The sequence below is a fragment of the Perna viridis genome, chromosome 2, assembly GCF_037379345.1.
Source record: "Perna viridis isolate PV_CMFRI_1.1 ecotype Kerala chromosome 2, ASM3737934v1, whole genome shotgun sequence".
Classification (NCBI taxonomy): Eukaryota; Metazoa; Mollusca; class Bivalvia; order Mytilida; family Mytilidae; genus Perna; species Perna viridis.
Genome location: NC_142446.1, coordinates 57,593,314 through 57,602,602, shown reverse-complemented (window position 1 = coordinate 57,602,602; position 9,289 = coordinate 57,593,314). Strand labels below are relative to the sequence as shown.

The 9,289-nt window shown below is 31.9% G+C and overlaps 1 protein-coding gene and 1 long non-coding RNA gene across 12 annotated transcripts in view; one reads left to right on the top strand and one right to left on the bottom strand.

Annotated features, from left to right (window-relative positions):
• Window positions 1–2,745: 2,745 nt before the first annotated feature.
• The window catches only part of LOC148626208 (uncharacterized), a 55,025-nt gene continuing 48,481 nt past the window's right edge, over window positions 2,746–9,289 (top strand). For 8 of the 11 annotated variants that reach the window (XR_015919999.1, XM_088569997.1, XM_088569995.1 and 5 more), the window contains exon 1: window positions 2,746–2,813. The gene's annotated coding sequence lies outside the window, so the exon portion shown is untranslated. Of the gene's footprint in view, window positions 2,814–3,452; window positions 3,627–9,289 lie in introns of those variants that run through there. The other 3 variants (XM_088569996.1, XM_088569990.1, XM_088569998.1) reach the window with 2 other exon arrangements.
• Window positions 3,621–5,774, bottom strand: LOC148626209 (uncharacterized). The gene is made up of 3 exons (XR_015920002.1): window positions 5,692–5,774; window positions 4,518–4,601; window positions 3,621–4,055 (listed from the first exon to the last, which is right to left on the bottom strand). It is a non-coding gene; the product is annotated as an uncharacterized LOC148626209 (long non-coding RNA).

Here is a 9,289-nt window from a genome sequence, read left to right as displayed (position 1 = left end):
GAGAAAGCCGTAATGACAATGAATAGTAACAACAAAAACATTTCGAATAATATTGGTCAAGTCGAAGATATTCACTTTTTTGGAAAGTTGAGCAAGTCGATCCATGTTAAAACTTACCTTATGAGAATTATGGACCAATCGAGACTTTAGAAATAGAAGAAGTGACCCGTTTTCTTCTGTTGTTTGTTTGCTTGTTTTTGTTTGTTTTGTTTAATTATTAATTCTTTGCCGCACACAAAATGCTGCATTCCAATCAAATATGGAATATCGACGATATACTGCGAACAATGAAAGAAGGGGTGAAAATTTCCGAAATATGACAACTAGGACATTTTCCAAGATACTCACGGACTCATTTGTTATAAATGGGGATCTCAAAATGCACCGGTCATCGAATCAGCGGAACTTCCGTATTTACAATTGTTACCGGCAATCAACCTGTATTAGTCATTATGGATATTCACGATAATGTATACATTCAACTGAATTGCATACAACCATCTCACACATACGGAAAACAATTTGGATACCGACAATCCGCCATTTCGTAAATAAAGTTTTTCAACAAATGCATATCATGCCGACGCGTAATTGGAAAAACCTATGTCCGGCCAGACCCACCGCCACTACCTAAAGTGAGATTCAGAAAGCTCCGCCAGTCATAATCACATGAGTTGATGGGAAATTATCGAAAGCTTATGTGAGTCTATTTGCATGTGCCTCAACACGGGTACTTGCAGTGCATTTAGAAGTTGCTGTATTTAAGAGAATTACTCGTTTTTAAAAGCTGTCCGCCGTTTCGTCAGTCGAAAATCGTAACCGAAAACACCGATTTCCGACAATGCCACAACCCTTATTGCTGGATTCCAGGAGTTCAAACGACTTTGTGTATATTCGGTTTCGCCTACAATAAAGGAAACTCTTGCATGCATGCGCGTCGCTTACAAAACCAGTCTCCGAAAAGTATTGAGAAAATCTCTAGTGATTTAGGAAACACTTAACTGTGATCATCAAAATACAAAAATGTAAAATGTATAGAACTGTAGACCAGTAACTTATCAATCGTCTGATGGAGCATTAAAGACTTCAGTAGCATTCTAGCTAAGAATCATGCAAAAGGTGATACATAGGTGAAAAACCTACATATTTTTATTTTTGATATTTTGTTTAAAATGCTTCAGTAAACAGAAATTAACATTTGGTTTTTCGTATAAACCGTGCTCATAGGAGATAAAAATTTCATAGAATGCACTGTAAAATTTCAAATTAAGGGAGATAACTCTGTAAATGACACTCAAATACAATAGAATCTATTAGATTTTTAATGTTGATTATCTCTTAAGAGCAGGCAGATTTGAATGAATAATTACACATTTCATAATATAGACCCATAAAACAACTTAATTACAAAAATACAAATATGTAGCCTTTTTTGGGGTGTATCACATTTTTCAGATTTTGCATGATTCTCACAAAGACAGCTACTTAAGTAGATATATTTGATGCATTTATAGTCGGGTAAAAATTTGAGGGTCAGAGATGTCTGTATATTATTTCATTTTATTTTATTCAATTTATTTTTGTTTTAATTTTATTTCATACATCAACATAAAAAATCTTGTTTAGATGAAAGTCATTTCATTATATGAAAATAGACATCTGAAGCATATTGTCAAGGATTTTTTTCTACCTTTCTATTGAATATATAAAATATCTACAAAGTTTGGCGTGTCCCTCATATTAAGCAGTACAAATTCTATATACCTGCAACATTTTCTTTTTTTTACCTTCAAAGCCGTGAACGACGGGTTTATGCAGATAAATGCATAGAAGAAAACATTAGGTACTGATACATGTATATTGTAAGAGGTTAATATGATCAAGTATTTTTTAAATACTTAGTTCGCTGTAAAGTCTAACTATATTCTAGTAAATAGAACAAAATCGTTAAGGGAAAAAAGTGCATCTCATTGTCATAAAGAACTATTATAGTTTAGTTAGATATAATCTTCAAAGCGGGTCGTATCATACTCATTTCAAGCTAAACAGGGTATGCCAGTGGAAAGGTTATCCATAGAAATGTAATCGATAACTGCGTAGGTGTTGACCGCTTTTTTCAAATTATAGACTCTGTTGAATGCTATATCAATTTAATTTTAATATAAAAAAAAATACACACATGCACATTGTAATATTATACACGTATTAATTAAATTAAATGTTCATGCATTCCACAGTACAATATGAAACGCATTTCGAACTGAAGTCTTTGTGAATTTCTAAGGAAGAAAATTAACATTGTAAAAAATTCCTTGTTGTAGGAATTTATCATTGACGCAAGTATTTTCATCACGAAGTTAGTAGCTATTTACAGACAATACGGATATCATTGTACGGATCTAGAGCGACACAAAAACTGTGGCAGATTTAGGTGCGTGGCACAGTATCATCCCTCTTTTGTTATAATTTTTTTGTTATTTATTTACCATATTTGGGAAAACATGAGTAAATTTCAGCAGAGAGGTATCTTCTGTAAATAAAATTCTTAAAGTACACGTTATTATTATAAACACCCCAGAGTTTGTCCCTGTGCCCCTTTTCCAAAAATGAAAAATCAAACAATCACTAAAAAACAAAAACAAAAATTTCTTTAAAAAAAAAATATTTAAAAAAAATCGCTATGATATTTTTCATAATTGGAAATCACCCTTTATTTTGAAATTTCTATTTACGTCTTTACTGCCTCAGGTCGTCATATCTATATATAGTTTGTAGATTTAACAATAATCAACTGCAGTTATTTGGTTATTAAGGTAAGCATTGTTTGGTTTGATTCAATATTTAATATACAAAATTTAGCAAAAAACAAAATAAATACGTGTAACAGGTTTATTTCTTTTCAATACAAATAACTTATTTTAACTTGACCCAGAGCGACAAGGTCAAGTTGATTTGTCGTGACGCATCGGTTTAAACAGTTTAAAGTCCTTCATGTTTTATCTGAATTTTCTCTCGATTAGTAAGGTCTTTCCCACATGGGCCATATTGATTTCTTTATTACGTTCCGATTCTTTTCGGCTCCTCAAATATTTCTATAGATCCACTTATCGATTTTTTAGCTCCTCAAATACTGTCTTCTGTACTTTCGATTTCAGCGTCTCTGTAAATTAACTGTGGAGGTCATCAATAATTTGAGCTCCACAAATTAAATTAGTATTTATGGAGTTCATGAAATCGAGTGGAGGGGGTCCTGAAAAAATTGAAATAAATAATAAACTTCCTTAATTTATAATAATAATTTTGACTGGTTCCGCGACTAATATAGTTAGCGTATAGGCATTTAAATTTAGATGAGAAAAATCCATTATAAGTTAAATTTAGATTTTCTATATATATTTTTTCTTTCCACCGTTTCATCTGTTTATTCATATTTTCGATGATTTCACTTTTTTATCGCATTTCAAAAATGCAATATGAATGCATATGTGGCATTCCGTATTCCTTTTAGAGTATCAGCTGATACTTTATTGACCTGCAGGGTCAACATGGAAATTTTCATTGATGGCGGTTTGATCCAGTACATGTATATCCCGTCTTATAACGAATTATAGTTTAATCGTTTTCAGGTAGAGTTTACTTAAGTTGTTATCTATACTATATTTTTAAGAAATTTCTATATGGCACTTAAAATTGTGTACTGATTTTAGAGCAATTTTTATCTTTAAATTTTAAAGAATGACAACATCGGACCAAGACATCCGATAAAGAGGACCCGCTGACTAGCAATACGGGGTCCGAGGGTGATTTTTAATCTCTTCTAAACAACTAACCGGGGCATCCTCCTTAGAACCGCCTATGAATGTGACATGAATACATTTACAATTTTGGAAACAACAATTTTGTTCATATTTTGATATATACATTAACATTCCATTTTTTTTATCATGTGTTGAAACTGCCATTCAGAGTCAGTGTAGACTAGTCCTAATTTGGTCTATCCCCCAATCCCAATGACTTAATGTAGGCTGGATTTCAACTGCAAAGACTAGTACAGCCTAAAAATGTAAAACATAATAAAAATGATCCTTTTCATTAATATATATACATACAGATATAATGTTCATTGTAATTCAGTACATGCACTGGAGCATAAATTCAAAATTCATTCTGGAAAGATGATACGTGTATGTACTATAGAAATATACAGTATGCTCAATATTTGTGGGTCTGATTGCTTGTTTCACACCAAAACAGTTGTTTGCATGTACATCCATACTACTTGGAGAAGCAGTGTTTTTTGACTGCTTAGTCACTTAAAATGTCCTAAATGATTTTCTAATTCTAGTCTATTATTTTCTCTACACTTCAATTTAGAGAAAGTAGGTGGTAAATGTATTCCATATTATTCCAAAAAGCTGTATTAAAGAAAATGGTGTATTTTTACCAAAACTTTTTTGAAATTCTTACATTTTTACACTTAGAAGGGAAAAATGTTGAATAATGTACTAACTTCATACCTGACTATTGTACTTGTGTGCTCCTTCTGGCTTATGTCACTAAATCATCTTCCTGAAATTATTCTACACTTCACAGCCTTCATCCTGAAAGTTAAACAAGGATTTAACAGTTCCTTCATGTTTAAAATACTTGGGCTTGTGTTTGACTGAGAAGTACAATCTGAATATAATTACACATTACAGCAAGTGTACATCAATCAATACAAATACATGTACATTGTACATACATGTATAGAACAAAAACAATGAAACTCAAAACAATGATAATGTAACGTTGATAAAAACAAAAATATGATATTAATGTTTTATAGTAGTACAATGAGGTATTGAGTAAGCTCACACTTCAGGGTAAAATCACTGTTGTGAGCCCTTTTCTTTACAAAAGTTATTAGGAGTATCGAAGAATATTAACAATTTTGGAAAGATGTGTTTTAATTTTTTTAAGCATATTTTATTCAGAAATAGTTTGATTACAATAAATTACAAAACATAATAGTAATAAGACAAGGATTCGGAAACAAGCGCTGCTTAAACAAAGTCTGTCTCCTTATAAAAATGACAATTTGGTTAGCCCATGTTCTATTGCACACTCACATGTCGAAGAATATAATATGTGGCGAGGAGAAAATAAATTATTTAGAAAAAAAGGTTGAAATGCATTAATAACATGTTTCATGCTTTATCATTATCTAAACCAATACAATAAAAAAATGCAGTAGTACTTAATAATTTGCATACAAAAAGTGACTAATGGTTTTAGATCCTGACTTAGACTAGAGCTTAATACCTTCTTTATACATGTACATGCATCAAGATTGAATCTTGGATACATGTATGTCATGAATGAAGGGTTTATTTTGATGAATTTACACAGATAACTCATCACTAGACTAAATACTGACATATTTTAAAAATTAGAAAAAACACATTTTATGGCAACTATTTCGGCTTTATTTTCTGAAAATTGGCGACTAAAACTGGCAGCTGTTGATTTTTCTGGCGGCAAATTTTGAAAACCAGAGAAGCCCTTGATTGGTGGTCACCTCGTCTTCCTTACCACCAGTTTTTTTTTTATATGAAACAAATGCCTGTGCTTAAAATTGCTCCCCTCCGCCCTTGACTTGTATACTAAACATTTTTAACCTTCGTTCAGCGTGAACAAGATCCAACATACCTGTATTAGGTCGAACAGCTTTGAAACTCCCTATCATACTTTGATTGTAATCTTCTGCTTCTGACGAACATTTTGAACAATAACAACTGGAAAACTTCGCGCTTTAAACGTAATCTTCCGTGCGCTTGCTTACCTTGTAAATGATAATAAGAATTACAAACACTTTTCTGATCACGATTAAAGAGCGTATGTGGCGCCCTCTTTATCAACACGTTATTAATTCAGCTATTTATTGATATCAATAAATGATTTAATAACATGTTAATAAATATTTATTAACATGTTAATAAATTGAACAATTTATTGACATCAACAATTAATTATCAACATGTTGATAAGTCATTTATTGATATTAATATATATTTATTAACAGGTTAGTAAATATGTAAGATTTATTGATATCAATAAGTGCAAATGTATTGATATCAATAAGTGCAAATGTATTGATATCAATAAATGCAAATGTATTGATATCAATAATTAATCATTAATATCAATAATTCATTTATTAATGTGGAAGGTGGTACTAAGGGCGACTAGTATAATCCCAAACTAGAGTTCGATTTTTATTACCATATGTTAATAAATCTGTAACAACAAATTTAATACAATTTAGTAAATCATGATCTGACTTCAAATTACAAACATGCGAACTCAATATGAAATAATATCACAATCTACGCATACATGTTGTTTATAATATGAAATATTTCATTTGTGCTTAATAGTACAGCTACATGTATATCAATGAAATCTATAAAACCACACTTCCTTTTAACTTAAAAGTTACACTTTCAACACGGTGTAAATATGCAGTTGGAATATAAAAATAACATTATCGCAGATATACATTTTATATATATCTATATGAAAATAGTCCGTAATGTATTTATCTAGTTTCATGTGCTGTGTATATGACCGTATACATGTATAAAGAACGGAGATAACTCCATTATGAAATTTTATATGCGATAATTTACAAACAATTTAAAAGTACCTACCAATTGTGGATTGAAATACATCCGGTTTACATGACACCAGTTTCATGGTAATTTTTCAATACCCTAAAACAAATACAATTGTAAGTATATATTCTGCACTAAGCTTTGTGTATATTGCTGATAAAATACAGATAATATAGAATTCACAATTACGAGCCATCATAACCAGTATCTGATCATATCGTACGTAACTTGATACAATACTTGTAAAAAATATTTACGCGCCAAAACTGCGCGATTACGGAATATAAAATCTTGTTAACTGGTTATTATAAAATAATAATTAACCTTTATCGTGGCTTGGATTGTCCCTATCACACTCATAAAAATAGGTCACACAACTGTTAGGAATCGAACATGCCGTAGTGCAATCAAGCGTAGAGGTTTAGCCATGAAAGTGTACTTTAATTTTATCCTGTTAATTACATCGTTAATTGTAAAAATGGAATAGAAAAGAATAGTGCAACTTACGTCTTCTGTCGAAAGTTAGTGTTAACTGGGAATAAATGAATAAGACTGCATGGAACTGAATCAAGCTGAACTAATGTTAAGAGCGTCTGTTCAGCTTGAAACCCAAAGACAAAAATTACCTAAACTCATGAATACAAATTCAACCGCGAAAAGTATGAACTCACTCAAGAACCAATCAAACACTACCCAAAGTCTATGACCCTAGTACATATGCAAATTTACAAGTACATGTACAAGAATAAAGGAATGAATCCTTTTAACCAAAATTTACGCTACAAGTAAATGTTAATATTTTAATTTAATTTTATGTCAATACATATTTATTTCATAAAACAATACATGTTTATTTAACATTAACAAATAAACACACTAATACATTAATATCAATAAATGAATAATTGATATCAATAAATAATTTATTGATATCAATAAATAATTTATTGACATCAATAAATGGGGAATAAATTCCACAACAATCACTTCGTGCATGCCGCTTCCACTGTCATTGTGCAGCCGATTATGTGTTAATATTCGTCCGCGCTCCCACACGTGTGCAAAGGAATGTGTGTGCATTGAAGCGTAAACATAAACACATGTACAGTGTACTAATATAACTGACTGAGGCTCTCATAGGGTAACTTTCACTGTAGGATAGAATCATAAGGATTGAACAGCTATTTTCTGTCGTTCATGCATGCATGAACGGATCTCTCCACTCCCAAACATTACATGAACGGCCTTAAGCCGTTCATTGAATTTTGGAGCTCCGAGATCCGTTCATACATGCATGAACAACCGAAAATAGCTGTTCAATCCTATAAAGAAAGTCATTTATGTACTTAATGAAGCGAAACATTTTTAAATAATTATCACAGTAGCAACTTTTTATTATTTTTTTACTCGATTTTATGTATGTCATGCAGTACCCAAAAAAAATAATGCCTGCCGCACTTGCTACGCACCAGACTTTAAAGAATTTGGACTGAATTCATTCTTTTGGTGGCAGATACAGAGCACCTATATATTGACAATTTTAAAAAGTTTATACAGAAATTTTAGACCTTTATAGCACTATAAGTGTTCACACTCGTACACTTTGAAAGAATATGACATTTTTGAAGAATTTTGACTGATGTATGTATACATTTTTGAAAAATTTGTCTGAAATACAAAAGTAGCAGTCATCCACATGGTAGTTATATTACCAACAAATAGCTTTTTAGTCAATAATTTCAGACACTCATGAAATCAAAAGTGCTCGCACTCATACATATTGCAAGAATAAGATATTTTTTTAATGATTTTGACTCAAATAAATGTGTCACAATCACCCACATGATAGTTATATTGAAAAGAGTAATCAAGGTTATAGCGGTTATCAAAAGAATGTAATCCAGGGACAAAGACCAGACATGAAAAACAGACACACACAACAAAGAACATAAAGTAACTAAAAACAAAAGTAAATGAGCAACTCGGACTCCACTAAAAACTGGGAGCATGCACCAGATGCACCGGTAAGGTAAGCGTGCGTCCTCTGCTTTTCTAGAAACACCCGCCGAGTTGCTCATAATAAGTCAAGTCCGGGGGAGACAAACGAGGAAAGGAAAACCATGACCCGTTGAATATATCAGTTTACATGGTGCTGATGGATACACCATAACGATCTACGAGTTCATGATGACGACCATAAAACTTCTGTAGTGATGACTTCAATCTTGTAGCAACATAACCCTGTTCCAGAAGCCTATTTGTTAGACTTCTAGCTCGATACAAAAAAGTCTGCGTAGTTTCGGCAAGCTCTGGCATAACGTATGAGTTGTGATATGAACACTCTATACGCAGGAGACGAAGGGATGTTGCCACAGATGAAAGGAAAGTTGACAATGCCGAAAGAAAAGTCATCACGTTTGTCGTAAAGTTTGTTCAGTAGTTTTCCTTTTCCATCGATTTCTAAGTGTAGGTCAAGATATGAGGCAGACGTCACAGTGTCTGTAGTATCCTTTATCTCAAGTTATTTTGGGTAGATGCGATTTATCAAATCCCCGAAATTAGGATTGTTTAAAGATAATACGTCATCTATATAGCGGAAACTGAGATTGAAGGATCTAGCCAAACGATATTCT